The following is a 15560-nucleotide window of genomic DNA, read 5'->3' as shown; positions in this document are numbered from 1 at the left end:
ATTCCCCTGTTCTTTTCCACACACGCCACACACACACACATATAGTCAGGTAATCTCTCTGTGCACACTCAGCAATACACATTCTGTTTGTTTGTCCGTCTGTCTGTCCCTGTCTGTGAACCTGCCACACTTCTTGTCCATCGGTCCGTTCCATCAGCTATTGTTACTATTGTGTCCTTACATCGCCTCTTGCTTTCTCCCCTCTCTCCCTGTTCTCTATCCTTCCCGCCCTGCATACCACGTACCCACTGTCTCCCTGCCAATTAATGCACACAGGGCTGCATTGCAGTGAGGTTGGCGCGTGCCACGGCAGCACAGCACAGTACAGAGTCTACAGACATGCATGTACGTGCCAGCCGGGGAGAGAGAGAGAGAGAGTGAGAGAGAGAGAGGGAGGGTGGGAGGGACGGGGGGTTGAAAAGAGGAAAAGGGAGGGGGAGAGAAAGAGCAAAGGAGAGCGAATGGAGAATATGTTGAGTCAGGCAGACAGGACGGCAGTGTGTGTGTGTGTGTGTGTGTGTGTGTGTGTGCCACGCTGCACATACATACACAGGCACACAGCTGCATGTTCATGTAAATATATGCATGAATGGATATGGAACAAAGATACATGCATATGTACGTTATGAGAATACGTGCGAAGGCACAGACATTCACACAGGCAGAGCACACACACACACACACACAGACACACACACAATCATGCACACGCAAATTGCAATCTCCTCCTGCTTGCATTAAATATAGACTTTGCACATCCCTGATGAAAAAATATAAGGCATGAACCCCCTCAACTTGTTTGCCTAACGAGTGATTATATGTGCCTATGTGCGTGCCTCTCTGCTGCCTGTGTCCTCATTTCCTTCTGTGTGTGTTTGCATTTCCATGTCAAAGTTTCTCGCATACCAAGGCGTGTTTTTATAATCATCGTTATATACTGGGCTGTGACTTTTGGCACTGTACGCCAGGCATGTGTGTGCATGCGCGTGCGTGTGCCTTTTGTGTGTGTGAGGCATAGTTTGTGAGTTGAGATATGAGTTTAGAATGCTGCTCTGATTGCTGTTGTCTGCTTTGTTAGAATGTGTTACATCCATTTTAATCAAGGATTCATACCTACGCACAGTGTTATTAACTGTAGCAGCAGGTCCGGGCATATTTGAATAATATGAAGAAGTGAGACGATTCGCCAGATGGCACACACACACACACACACAAATGCACACACACATACACAAATTTTAATTACTAGTTATACTGTAGCTACCCACTGAATGACAACAGGGTAACATTCAAACATAAAACCATAAAAGTCAAACACAATAAGGATTCATGTGTTCGCCATTTAGCACTTTGTGGAATAGTTCAAGTAAGTTCAATCTTGAAGTAAAGTTGATGTTGCAATGCAGATAACAAAACCTTAACTACTCTAAATATATATTAAGAAAACTCATGCACAGAAAAGTAATAACATGAATTAAAGTACAGCAATCCATGAAAAAAAGCAAACCGAAAGAAAATTTGGAAGTGAGCTGAATAGGAACAGATCCTTCTCCTCTTGCTTATGTTGCCTCTATACAATCTCAATATGAACAGTCCCCTCGTTATAAATATTCAGATCCTGCAGTTGTTCTCATGTCTAAAGTGTACCAGACAACAGATTCTATCCACGTTGAGACGGCAACGCTCCCTGGCAACAGTTCTACCAATCGGGACAGAGCGGGTGTCTGCCTGAGTCTGTCTGAGTATCATTATGGGATGCTGAGAGAGAGAGAGAGAGAGAGAGAGAGAGAGAGAGAGGCTGCTTATCACTGCTTATAATGCAACATCATTCTCTGTATATAGACCCCGCTGGGTGAAGTTGTCTGCACATAGTCAGGATCAAAATCATCTTTTCTTGAAAAAAGAAAAAAAAAAAAAGAAAAGAAAAAGAAAAAAAAATCTCCCAATGATTCACACAGTTATGTAACAAACAGACAACTATGAAATGATTTGTTGTGGGCTGAATATTGTCTGGTATCTTTCCACTTGTATTCACTCAATATGCACCAATAATGTAACTCTGTGAGAAAAAAAGAGGCTGAATTTCAGGTTTAACTAATGGCACAATGCTGTCTGTGGCAATATAAAAATGACAATGTGAATATAAAGTCATGCAGAGAATCACATACAGGGGCTGAATGATGTGAACTAAAACCTGTATCATCAGAAATTGTCACACTAAGTTTTACAACATAAAATATAACAATAAGTATTTTTCTTTGTACATCAGTGCCTGAGTAATGTCTTGGGCCACAGCTCACTTCTGATGTGTTTGTCCTGATTAATATAGTATGACCAATAAGAGCTTCTGGACTTTTGCATGGGGCTGTAAGCTGAACTCCATATGTGACATTACCATTCAACTAATATGAGGTTGCCTTTTAGCTTGCCACCTAAAGCAGCTATGATCAATATTTTTATAATAAAAATGGATCAAATGACCAAGAGACAAAATTAGCAGTTATTTGGTGGATACAGTCAAGCGTTTAGCAGCTAAAAGAGCTAGGTATTGTTCTCAAGGGTTGGTGGAGACCAAAAACAGAGCTGAAAGGAGAGTGAATTTTGGCCAGGTGGCCAGAGACAAGACTCTAAATGAATTCTACTATTATTCCAAATCACCTGGATGTGTAAATAAGCAATTGTATGCTAACAAGTTTGCCATATCAACAAAAGTAATGTCAGTGTTGTGCTAACAGCCTGTTTCTGCTGCCCCAAACGGCCAGAAAATCTGTTCTTTCAGACTGAATGGAGGCAGGGGATGCAGTGTTGTAGCCACTGTCGATTTATTAATATGTAATTCAGGTAATTTGCAGTTTGAGACTTGGATCTGTAAGAGATTCAACATTTTGGTAATTTGATAAATTCAGTTTATTGCCCAGCCCTATCATGTAGCTTACTACATTGCCTGCTGCTGTAATCACTCAAGGGCTCAATTGTCATTTGTGCAAAATGATCAATGTCAGAGGGAATAAACAGAAATATGCCCATGTTTACACAAATATACATGTCATATTGATGTGCAGGAAGACAGCACTGAACCAAGTCGATGCCTTCCTCCTCTGATTGCACCAAAAACTCTTGCCAGTCCATTCACAGTGGTTGGGGACTTTATCAAACACAGAAAACTCCTGCAACAGTTAGCTACCAAGCTACCAGTCAGTTTAGCTTGCAGTCATAGTGGTGCGTGTGAGAGAAAACCAGACAGAGGGAAAGACACAGGAAGAGCATGTACAGCATGTGTGCATGTGTGAGTGTGTGTGTGTGTGTGTGTGAGTGAGTGATCCTCCTGAGGCAAAGGCATTGCTAATGGACTCCAAGTGGCTGTGGGAGGTAAACAAACAAACAGTAGCAGCGGCTACTACATCACACCAGACTCCAGTGACTAGGACATTGGGACAGCTGCATACACCCATGCACACACACACACACACACACACACACACACACACACACACACATCAACCCACATACCCTTGAACATACATGATGACTTTTGGGCATACAGCTGTGAGTTGAAGAAATAGGCATAGAGGAGGGAGAGAGATTGAAAGGTGCATGAAGGGAGATTAAACAGAGAGAGGCGAGGAGTGGAGGAGAGGAGATAGACGAACAAAAGGAGAGAGGAAAGAGAGAGGGAGTGTGTGTGAAAGATGCAAATAGAAAAGAACAAGAGAGAACTTGACAAAGTGCAGTCACAGGGAGAACAGAGTTAGAGAGGAATAGGAAAATGAGGGAGAGTGATAGAGAAAGGTAAAACTCAAAGGGAGTTCTGGGTGAGGAGACAAACTGTAAGAGCCAAAGCGACAAAGACAACTGTCACTGAAATAAACTAGATGGACTGTACTTATCACATTCCCGTTCAAAATTTGACCAGTATAGTTATGACTTGGTATATGGTGTGATTTCATTTCAAACAGTTGCTTTTCAGAGGAGGGCAAGTGACGAAGCCGAGTGATATCAACAAACTGACACTTTGTTCTAATCAAAAGAGATTCCACCTCCACATTACTGACTCCAAAATGTCAGCATCACCAAATCAGGCCTCGAAGACTGCCATTTCTGGGAACGAAAATCCTGCTACGTGACAGAGGAAAAGGGAAGAGAATAAGGTGTGATGCGAGAGCGTCGCGGAGGGAAAGTGTTAAAGGACAAATACGGTCGGATTTTTCGGTAATACTGAAGCTCATATTGCAGAACCGCGGGAGCCTGCAGGTCGTTCCAGTTTATGGCAACACACGAGTGTGACGTTAGAGCGGCGAGGAAACTCAGGCCCTGGACTCACGCAAGAATGAGATATTTTGAACAAACACTGACACAAGACTGAAAACTCCCCGATTTCCAACTCATAAGGAAGCGACGTAAGCAGCACAGGAAGAAAAGGAGGGAAGAGAGAGACCACTAACACATGACATGATTCGAATGAAAGTGTGTATAAAATGTAGCTGCAGTTGTGTGTGTACCCAGGGATACAGCACACTGCACCATCATCACCATGTGATATTTCTTTTTTTGGGGGCAGTCTCTAACTAATAAATCCTTAACATTGGCATCAACACACAGTTGCCATGTGACTGGTGGTTCTCCAAAACATAACACATAACTGTACATTTTCCATGAGCCTTAGGGCCCTAATTTCATGCTGGCACGGACTTATTTGCCAGCACACTATCACTTTTAATGGGCTCAAGCTGATTTTTGTTTCCCCCACCTTTGCCTGTTTGGTGATTCCAAGGACCACCATGACATTACTGGAAAGGAAATGGTCGACGGGGAACAAACTGACATTGGTGTCATCTTTGATTGTAGTTTAATTGCATCATATGGGAGTGTGTGATGTCCAGAAAAAAGGGGAAGGATTATGCAGTTTATGCAGGGAGGATTTACTGCTGGGCTGATGATCTAGAATCCAATTAGAGAAATTATAAAACTTCTTTGTGGTATGAAGCTAGGTGTATGTGAACATAGTGTGTAACTGTCTATCACCAACAAAGTGAAACCCACTCGAAACAAACATAATTTGCCCTTGGCATCACAGTAGGGGTGTTGTTCTCCTGCCTTGTGACTCTGCTTTGACAAGGACACCGGTTTACTCTCGGGAGAAGCTTCTGTGGCATCTTGAATGCGCTCCCTCATTTCCAAACTGTGATAGTGCCATGGCAGGGAGCGTACCGGGTTTGAGAAGGAGCTAATTGGCTGTAGTTGATGCCTGCCTTAAGAGCACCTTGATAATTTATTCTTGCAAGTACAATTACAAAGCAGGTGCCCCACTGCTGCGCTAGCACTCCTGGCCATGAGACATCTGATACTCAAGCATGCTAAAAAACACAGCAAATTTTCTGCAGTTGCTTGCACGAGCACACGGCTCCCCGAAAAAAAAAAAAAAAAAATTGAGATCCATTCTTAACATGACCTTTGTTTGGAGACAACAGGGGCCGTGAGATGGCCTGTTGAGTGTCACTGACTGTCACATGAGGACTACAATTAGGTTAGGGTTCACAGGAGGTCTGTATGTTTGTATGAGTGTATGCGCATCAGCGATGACACGCCTTATGCATTTGCTCCATGTGTGATTTGATTTTCACATTGCGCATGAGACAGTGGAACATGGAGAAAATAGGATGAATCAGCATGGAATAAAAGCTTATCAATGATGATACTCCACACACATAGACTATACAGAAAAAAGACATACCAAGTGAATGGAGTGGTGAGAAAATATGTAGGTTTGATTTGTGGGGTTTTTATCTATATACTGCATGCATTTGATCTTTTGAATTGACTTAACTCTAATTGTTTACATGCATATATGCTAGCTCGCTAGCATGCCAGCTCTTTCACTGCATGGAACAGCGTGAGCATCCTGGTGAACGTGCACAATACAAACAAATACCAAAGAAAGTCGTAAAAACCCTGCTCGACAGCACTAATAGTGGTCACAAACTCTATGATTGACCTTTAAAGGTGATACTAAATGAGAAACATTATTAGTTTTTAGGTGTTCACCATGCCCAACATTCTTCTTCTACCTGCTGCTGCCTTTTGTCTCCACATGTGGTTGCCGCATATGTTGGTCTTTATATCAGCACTGTGATCTTTGCCCTCTTAGTCAGCCGGGTAACATGCTATCTAGAAGTGGAAGCCAGCTGGATTTGCTGTTTCAGACTCATCCAAGGAGCTTCGTCAGTTCTACTGACTGGCGGGGAGTTCCCGGCGATTTAAACCTCAAACAGCTTTGTTTTTGCTGGGGAAGTTTCAAGCCGTTAACAGAAACAAATGCATTTGTTTGAAATGTGGTTTCAAACAGTCACTGGCTGTTCAGGGAACGTCATATAAAAAAGGGAGCAAAAAAATAATAACTTATTGTATTTATCAGTGTCAAAGCTTCATCCATCTAAGCCCCCTTAACCACCAAGATTTTCTTCCTTTGAAAGAAGTAAAATATTGGAGAATTATAGTTAACATTGTTACAAGGGCTGGTACTTAATTTTTATCCTTGTAGCTGCTGGGGCTTAGCTCCATCCAACAGACTAAAGGGCTTTGCAAGCTCTTGCCTTTTCTGATATATGCTGCAAAAACTCTCCATAAAACAACAGAGCAGACTCAAGTTTAAACACCATTTCATTACTTTCTGTCACGGCCTTTATTTGACTCTACGGACCATTTCAGGACTTCAAATATAAACGTGTTATTAAACGTGTTATTTCCTTTAGCGGTGTTATAGCCAGTCTATAGGTTTTTTACCTGTTGGAAACACAGGCTACGTTGCAAAGCAAATTTAGTGGAAAGGTCTATACTGGAGGTATTCACGTGTGTGGCATGTGAAATGTCATGACAGTGGATTTATATTCCAAGAACAATTAAAAGTGGTGGATAACAGCTGCAGCAAGTGTGTCAATCAAACAGGGGCACGCAGGGTGAGAGGAATTGAAAAAAACACACATAAAATGAGGTTGTGCTCTGATAGGATTGTCGCACCTTTAAGTGTGAAAGCAGCTTTTAATTCCTCCACAGTAAAAAATCCCCCCCCCCCAAAAGGAAGCATGCATAAAAAAACAACAAATTTTGGATTGTAGCAGGGGTTGCATAATGACAAAAAAAAAGAAAAAACAAACTTGAAGGCAAAACTGTATGTTAAAGTTTCCAGTGCATATAGCACCAACAGTGAGCGAAAGAGTGAGTGGCAGGAAGAGAGTGACACAGAAGTAGAGAAGGGTGGTGGGGGGGGGTATGGAGAGAATAAACATGCCATTTTGATCACCCCGCGCTGTCGTTTCTGAGCTGAATGTTCTACAGTGACACATGCGTGACATCAGAGCAGCCCAACATGGCTGCCAGAGGAGCCCAGTGCAATGCAAAAATGAGGACACATCTTTCAGCATCAGTGCCCCACTGTCTACAGACAGGCATACACAAACACACACACCCACACTGACAAAGACATACAGAGAGAGCAGCGCCCGCATCGACTGAGTGCCCCATGTACATTTTTCAATTAGAGCAGACAGAATGCTTTAATTCACTCTCTTGCATAGAAAAAAAAAAACAGCAGGGGAACGAAATGCTATTTGATATCATGATGGGGGTAGGTGAATCAAAAGAATGTCTCATGACACGCAGCAGAGATTTCCCATGATAAAAATCACAATGTCGTCTAGTGTTAAAATGTATCATAAAAGGCGGTCTGTTCAAGTGCACAGCATTACATACACATTTATTTTAAGTGCATATACCCCCCTAATGAACCCCCCCACCCACACACTCTCTCTCACACACACACACTTCACTGTGACCTAAGACTCTTCCAGTCAGCACCAGACTAAGCTAGCACACATGTACTCAAATAACATGTCACCTTGGATAACCTCATCACACTGGTAATATACTGCAAAGGGCCCTAGCTGACCTATGTGAACAGAGCTTGTTTATCTTCTTATTGTCAAAATTAAGTACACAACATGGAAATAGACAATAGAAATTCCACTGAGTTTTTATAGATACTCATATGTATAGCTGTGGGCCAGTCAGTTGAGGATGAGTAAATTATGATTGCTTAAAGATGTGGGAGTTTCACAAAATGAACAGTATAAGAGAGGAATGATCCAGTACAAAGATATCATAGCTATAATACTGTTCTTTGATGACATAACATAAATGATTTTTTAAATTACTTTTATGTGTCTGGCGGGTCATTTTTAATTTAATCTAAGATAGAACAATGTGGACTATACAGTTTTCCATTTAGCTACAAAGGGGCTTTTTATCAATGAAAAAAAAAGTTTTATGTTAAAACAGTAACATTTTTGGGAAGCCTTTTTGCATTCTTGCTGAAAATTATTAGAGAGGATTGCTAGTACTCTATTTTGGTAAATTAGGTAAATATCAAGCTAAAGCCAGCAGTCAGTTAGCTTAGCTTAGCATAGAGACTGAAAACGGGGAAACAGCTAGCTTGGCTCAGTCGGAAGGTTGAAAAAAATCAACCTACTAGTAAAAAAAATAAAAACATAATATCTCTTTTGTTTGATCAAAAAAACAAAGTGTAATGTCAACACGTTGTAGTTTTATGGTGGTTGTGTGGGTGCAGTGATTTCCCAGTTAATTGTCACCAACATGACGTTGCCAGGCAACTAGGATTTATTTGTATGGATGAAGCAACTGAGATATAATGTGTTAATTAGTGGGCTTTAGAGGTGCTGGTAGGTGGATTTTTTTTAACCTTTGAACAGAGCCAGACTAGCCAATTCCCTCTGTTTCCTGTATTTATGCTAAGCTAAGCTAACTCACTGCTGACTGTGGTTTTATATTGAACAGACAGATTAGTATCAACCTTCTCAACTATCTCTCAGGGAGAAAGTGAATTTGTCCCAAAATGTCAAACTATTCCTTCAATGTTTTTTTAAAAAGGTGTAGAAAATCAGAATAAATCGGGAGATTATAATAAGAATCACTGCCATCAGAATAACCACAAAAAAAATTCTAGTAATAAAACCTATTACAAACCAATATATGTCAGCACAAAATTTCAAGTCCAAGTGGCTTTAACCCTCTGCAGGGAGCACAGTTGTAATGACAGCATCAGGTAGGTAATGCTGTGATTTAGCAGTAATTGCTAACGCATGTTAGCTGTGGAAATGGTAGGGGTGGGTGGGGGGGCGTGTGTAGTGAATACTACCCGCCTCAGATTCCTGTCTTTTTCCACTGGCCCCTACCAGCATTCTGCCAGGCTGTTAGGACATGAAGAGCACATACAGGACAGGTCATCACCACAGTGAAAGGGGTCAGCCTATTTGCTTTCCTCACTTATTACCTTACGCAGTAATTAGCAAGCTTTGTTTACTGGCAGGAGTCTTGAGAGAGGCTTGAAGTTTGCAGCAATTTAATTATGTACAGCACACAAGCAAAAGAGCATGGAAAATTGAGGTGGGCTGCAAGGATAAATGCCATCCACAGTGCTCTCCCTCTCTCTCTCTCTCTCTCTCTCTCTCTGTGTGCTTCTGTGTGAGTATCTGCATGATTCTGCGGGGTTTATTTATGTGTTTGTGTGCGTGAGTGTGTGTATGTTTGTGCGTGTTTGTGTGCGTCATCCCCGAATTATAGGTTTGACTTTCACAGTAAGTCTAATGTCCCCTCACTGAAAAATCTTAAGGATCTGAGAAAATTGTTCTAAACCTATTCAGGCTACTGTCTTCAGATACAATGAAGCCTTTGAAGACATGGTTTTAAAAAAAGTTGATTTAAGCCCACACATTTTCCTTTAGAGATATTTAGGGTGAGTGCCAGGGACCTTATGACTGTAAACCCTGACATAGTGTAGATTAAACATACAGAGGGAGGTCAACCAAGGTTCTTAGAACTGGAAATCAAGTGCCAGGTAATACTAAGAATGATTACACAAGTATGAACAACTTGGAAATCTCCAGCAGCTTTTCAGAACTGCTCTTAATGCATGTTACATTAACAAGTGAAATACGCTCTCCAAAAGGGTACATAACCTTCATGAATTTTTAATATGCTGATGCCACAAATACCATCAAATGAAGCAAAACAGCTTCAACTATGAAGTATCATTAAAGTGCAAAATCTAATTTTCCATCCTGTTTGAGAATGCGATCTCATGACCATATCAGAAACACGTCCTCGTCATACTTCTCAGCAGTCTGTAATTCTCTGCTATGGCTACGTGCTCCTATTCATGCTGAAAATACTTGGAACAATCAAATGTGCACATGCTCCCTTTCTTTTCTTTTTTTTCTACTCAAGCACAAATGCACAGACATGCACAATCACACACACACACACACACACACACACACACAAACACAGGCACGACATTCATGCCATGTGATCTTGCTAGGCATTATGCCAACGGCCAAACATGTCACTTACCAGAAATCTCTGAGACAGAGTGAGAGAGTGAGACAGAGAGAGAGCATGAGAGAGAGAGGGGGGAGAGAGAGAGAGATTCTGCACATTTGTCAGTTTGTGAGATCTCCTTGTCAAGTGTAAGTACAGTACATACACTGGGAACATGAAATGTAGCTGCTACAGTTATCTGCAATGCACTGTGGTGTGGGGGCAGTCGATTCTGAGAAAAAAAGAGACACGTGATCTTTGAGATCTAATGTGGAATTGTTCTGAGGAACATGCCATGTTTACTGTTCATTGTCTAAATTCTTGGAAGCCTTCCTGAAAAGCACGCAGCGAGCCAAGGCAGTCCAAATGAGTTACATTTCAAGATTCCTAATGGCTTTTGCTGATCCTCTCTCTCATTTGCTCTTTCATTACTCTCCCACTTTTCTGTATTTTAGCATATACATAAACAGAATGTGCATACATGTTAGCACATAGCACATAAAGAGGAAAAAATGGTGCTTTATGGTAAAATCAGATCCATTATCTTAGCATGTACTTCAAAACCACTGTGGGAGTAAGGAATCATTCTTAAAGAAGCACAAATATACGGAAATACGGAAGACACAAATATTTGTTTAATCTTAACCTGAAATCTGTTTTCCTCGAGGGAGGCTGAAATCAGGTCTGGTGAAAGCTAGTAGTGAATTCCAAGAAAAAAACTTCAGACACGTTACATATTAAATGATTGGTGAATTCGAGGAACTGCCCAACCCTGTTTTGCAGCTCTGGGAAGCACCTCTTTACGCCATTAAGAACATGTGAAACCTTCCGATTCCAACTTTATAAATGAGGTCAAACACATATACTGTATATCTACTCTCTTTTTTTATTTATTTCCACTCTTTTTCTAGTATTGATTCAGGTGGGAAATTTTTAGCCTGCTGTGTAACTACTGTACATTAGTTAGCAGATAGGCCAGTGGAACATTGCTCATTTGGACGTGATTCAGTTTATCTAAGTAGATTTATCATTCATCAGCGCTGCCAAATTCACTCATTTGGCAGTCTATCTGATTTGATGTGACTCCCAACTTAATTTTGGCTTTGATGAGGAAATATGTGGACATGCTAAGGTCACCGGGGCCTCCAACTTTATTTACTATTCATCTGCATCTCACGAGTTGAGAATTTATACCCCTATAAGCCCACACATGGAGCTGCGAGGATATTCTTCCTCCGCAGGTAACTGAGAAATGTTTGTATCTTTCAGACTTTTTTTGGATGGTGAACATTAAAGTCATCTCAGATTTATGGAAGTACCAGACAGTTTGACTGCACCACTCTCACACTGACTTAAAAAGCCTGGGCCGCTCTACGACAAACGAGAACCGAGCTATCTTACTTTCCTTTCAGTCCATCTGGTACATATGTTGGCCAAAGGCAGCCAATCCAATACAGGCCTGGAATTAGTTAGGTTACAATTGGCATGCAGATTTTAATTGTTGCCACTTCAAGGAAAAAACAGTTTAACACCTACACAGTCAAACAGAAACTATCCACGCGCAGGAGAGCAGGCTGACCGATCTGTCCAGTCCACGTGGGTAAAATTAGAAATTAGCTTGAAATAAAATACATTGATTACATATCTGTGACATCATGTCATTTTTTTCTGGATACCTGTGCTAGAGCTCCCTGGCTTAACACATTCAGTAAAAAGAAATTTCTGTTCCACGAAACAGCAACCCAACAAGCCTGAACACACCATCAGCAGCAGCATTTATTGTTTTTTTTATCCATCAGGTTTTAACTAGAACAGGCTCTGCGTTAACATAGAAAAAACACAAGACCAACGTATGAGAACATGATGCATGACTGGTGCCCTGTATCGCATACCATCAGCAATGACTCATCGCTGTCTCAGGAAAGGAAAATCATACACACATAAACACACTCCCCACACAAGTATACACACATATACAGAGAGAAAAGTGCACCAAGCATGAGGCACACACACACACACACACCACACACACACACACACACACACACACAAAGCAGCAGATGAAGCAGCACCAGTAAGGACAAATACAGTCTCTGGGTTTTAAATGTTGTAGTTTGGATCAATAAATGTGTTTTAATAAAGCAGAGGGGGAGGGAAATCTGGGGTTAAGATGATTTTTAATATCAGTAGCGTGCAGTTTTAATCTTCTTCTGAGCGTGTTATTGTAAAATACAGTTAAGACTCTCCTCAAATATTTGCCATCAAAGAAATAACAGTGGAAATCACCTCTAGGCAGTTTTCTCCAACTGCTCGACATATTTATCAAGTGGTGATAAACGCTACCTTGTATCTCTTACAAAGCTCTAGAGAAATTTAACAGAGGCTGTAACCTTTTTTTTTCTACAGTGAATCTTTCCATGCGTTAAGACAACATCAACTCTTGTTTATTTTTGGGTCTAACAAGAGATGAGGCAAGACCCTCAATGAGGCAAGAATCTCACAGTTTTACTCCTCACCCTTCCCTGTCGGCATCTGCATCAGTTATATTTGAAACAGTGTTGCCTTTTTCTCGCCCTCTCTCTCTCACTGTCTCTCTCTCCTTGACACTCCCCACTTGCAGACAGCCCCCGGGCCCCCTTGTGGAATGCTGTATAGTGTGAGGCCTATGGAGGAAGGGCATCCCGGGACACGGCAAGAGCTAACACATACACACACACATACACACACACACACACACACACACACACACACATAGGCTAACACACTCACAGACACATGCAAGCACGTACACACAGACAAATACAGCTGTTGAGAGCCATCACAACCCTTTGGCTGACGTCCAAGTCAAAGACGAGTGGTGTTGGAAGGCCTCCGTTCAGAGAGAAAGAGAAAAAAAAAAGTCCCACATTTTCCATGTATGTTGTGTTAAACACTGAAGATAGAAACTTGGCAGTACAAACACACATTACCCCGAACTGATTTCCCCGTACTGGGAGGAGGGATACCATGAACTACCTTGATAAAGGCTGCCTTGCCTTTGGGCTGCCTCACATGGCGAGCAGGTACACCTATAGACACACACTGATTCAGTCATTTAAAAGAGAAGTACATCACATTTAATGATCGCCCTTGATATTTTTATCTATTAGAAGCAGAAACAGATGGGAACTAAAACACTCAGAACTGTAAAATGGTGAGGTGTGTGTGTGGTGTGTGTGTGTGTGTGTGTGTTTAACAAGCTGTGAACTTCACACTATACTACTTAAATGATTCATACGAATCTATAAGGCAAGCTCTGAGGTGTAACCCAACCTGTGTGACACCTGCCAGGGGACCAGGATGCTAGCTGTACTCTAAGTTACACTCTCAACTCTGGGTTGTTACCACATGACAAAGATAAGACGCAGCCCGTAACGAACCAAATGCAAATATTTGGGCTTTTTTTCTTTTTCTTTCTTTCATTCTTTTTTTTTTCATAGTCATCTTGCAAGCAAACACATGACTCGACCGTGGACTACCAGACAATAAGAATGAGAGCGCGGTGACAAGACAGAGAGAATGCGTGCGAGAGGGAAGGAAAGTGACAGGAAATGAAGAAAATTGCCACAAGCTACATGTCGGCTAGCCACATACTGCACCCATGTACACACAGTAGAAGGAGGGGAGGGAGGAGGGGTGGAGGAGTTACTGTATGTATACTCAGATGGCTCCTGCAGGGTTCAGGTAAGGTAAACAGAGCCTCAACTGACAGATATGACACAACAGCAGGCAACAGTGAAGCGTGTAAAGGAAATTTGTTTTTCAAGTTTTGGAATTTAATCTTATCTATGCATTAAGTCTGACTCTTTTATACATATTAACATAACAAATCTAAAGGTCTTGGGTCCATTCTGATCCACAATCTTCAAAGCCCAAACAGTTCAGACCCTATAAAATATCATTTTTTAAATTATCATACATTTTATACACAGTTTGATGCAATGTCAGTTGTGCTGAGACAATATTCTAAGCACAAAAATCGTGATTTAAAGAGACAAATATCTTGAACTAACAGTGCTGACAATTTAAATGCTTATGACTGAGAATCTGAGAAGCCAGCTGTATTGGATCACACACTACACTTGAGAAATACTGCCCCACAAACATCAGCAACTTCAGCCCTACCGTACGTGAAGTATTCCTTGCAGCAGTCATGCAACATACAGTACAATGGATGCATTATGGGTGGAGATTTTTTGTTTTGACTTCATCGTGACGCAAGACCGATAATATCGTGACACTTTCTCCACTCATACCGCTGACACTAATGACAATACTATTTCCCGTGGTTACGTTGCTTTAAAGTGCGGTCTAATGAGACTACAATCTTCTTTAGGGTGGGCGGGGAGTTTAAAAAAACCCCCAAAAACTACAAATATCCTAAATCTTGTTTAAATTCTTTCAGTGGCGTGTGGTATGGCCACACTTCTGCGGTCACATTTCGCGATAACACTTCACGAAAGTTTAAGAGTCGTAACTTTAGTTTAGCTTTTATCAGAATTAACTCTGTCAGCAGACTGACCGGGGGTATGCAGCAGCCTATTGTGGCTGTAAAGAGGGAGAAGCGAGGTGGTGGTGGTTTTGGTGGGGTGTGGGGGGGGGTGTGTGGGGGGGTAATGCATGGTAAAAAATCTATGCGTCATACAAATCAGGCATTGTAAACATCAAGCCAAGACAGAAGCGAAGGGGGTGGGGGGTGGGGGGTGCAGGAGGAGGAGGTGGAGGAGGAGGAGGAGGAGGAGAGGGGGGGTAGAAATATATTTACCCGATATGTCGCTATTCCATAAACTGCGGCTGTCAGCTGGCGCAGATGTGGCAGGCTTTCTCTCTCTCTCTCTCTCCCCTCTCTCTCTCTCTCTCCCCCTCTCTCTTCGGATAACCTATAAAGTTTGCGGGGTGGTGTAAAAACAAAAAAGAAAGAAAAAGCAGGCCCCGGCTTCCCCCCTCTTTCTCGTCCGCTGGCTCTCTCTATCACTCTCGTCCTATCTTGGCCGCTCGTCGTTCCCCCATCTCTCTATCCCACTCTCTCTTTTCTCTCTCTGCCCGCTTCTGTCCCTTTGCAGGAAGTGAACGCCGCTCACATGAACAGTATACGGACTGCAAGCAGCCTGACATCATGCACCATTCGGTAA

At 41.9% G+C, this 15560-nt stretch overlaps 1 protein-coding gene across 2 annotated transcripts in view; it reads right to left on the bottom strand.

Annotated features, from left to right (window-relative positions):
• The window catches only part of LOC108874061 (nucleus accumbens-associated protein 2), a 29752-nt gene extending 14192 nt beyond the window's left edge, over window positions 1–15560 (bottom strand). Inside the window, exon 1 of one of the 2 annotated variants that reach the window (XM_018662437.2) lies at window positions 15194–15560. The gene's annotated coding sequence lies outside the window, so the exon portion shown is untranslated. Of the gene's footprint in view, window positions 1–14553; window positions 14844–15193 lie in introns of those variants that run through there. The other variant, XM_018662439.2, reaches the window with a different exon arrangement.

Source organism: Lates calcarifer, linkage group LG9, assembly GCF_001640805.2.
Source record: "Lates calcarifer isolate ASB-BC8 linkage group LG9, TLL_Latcal_v3, whole genome shotgun sequence".
Taxonomy (NCBI): domain Eukaryota; kingdom Metazoa; phylum Chordata; class Actinopteri; family Centropomidae; genus Lates; species Lates calcarifer.
This window is presented reverse-complemented; position numbering and strand designations above follow the sequence as displayed.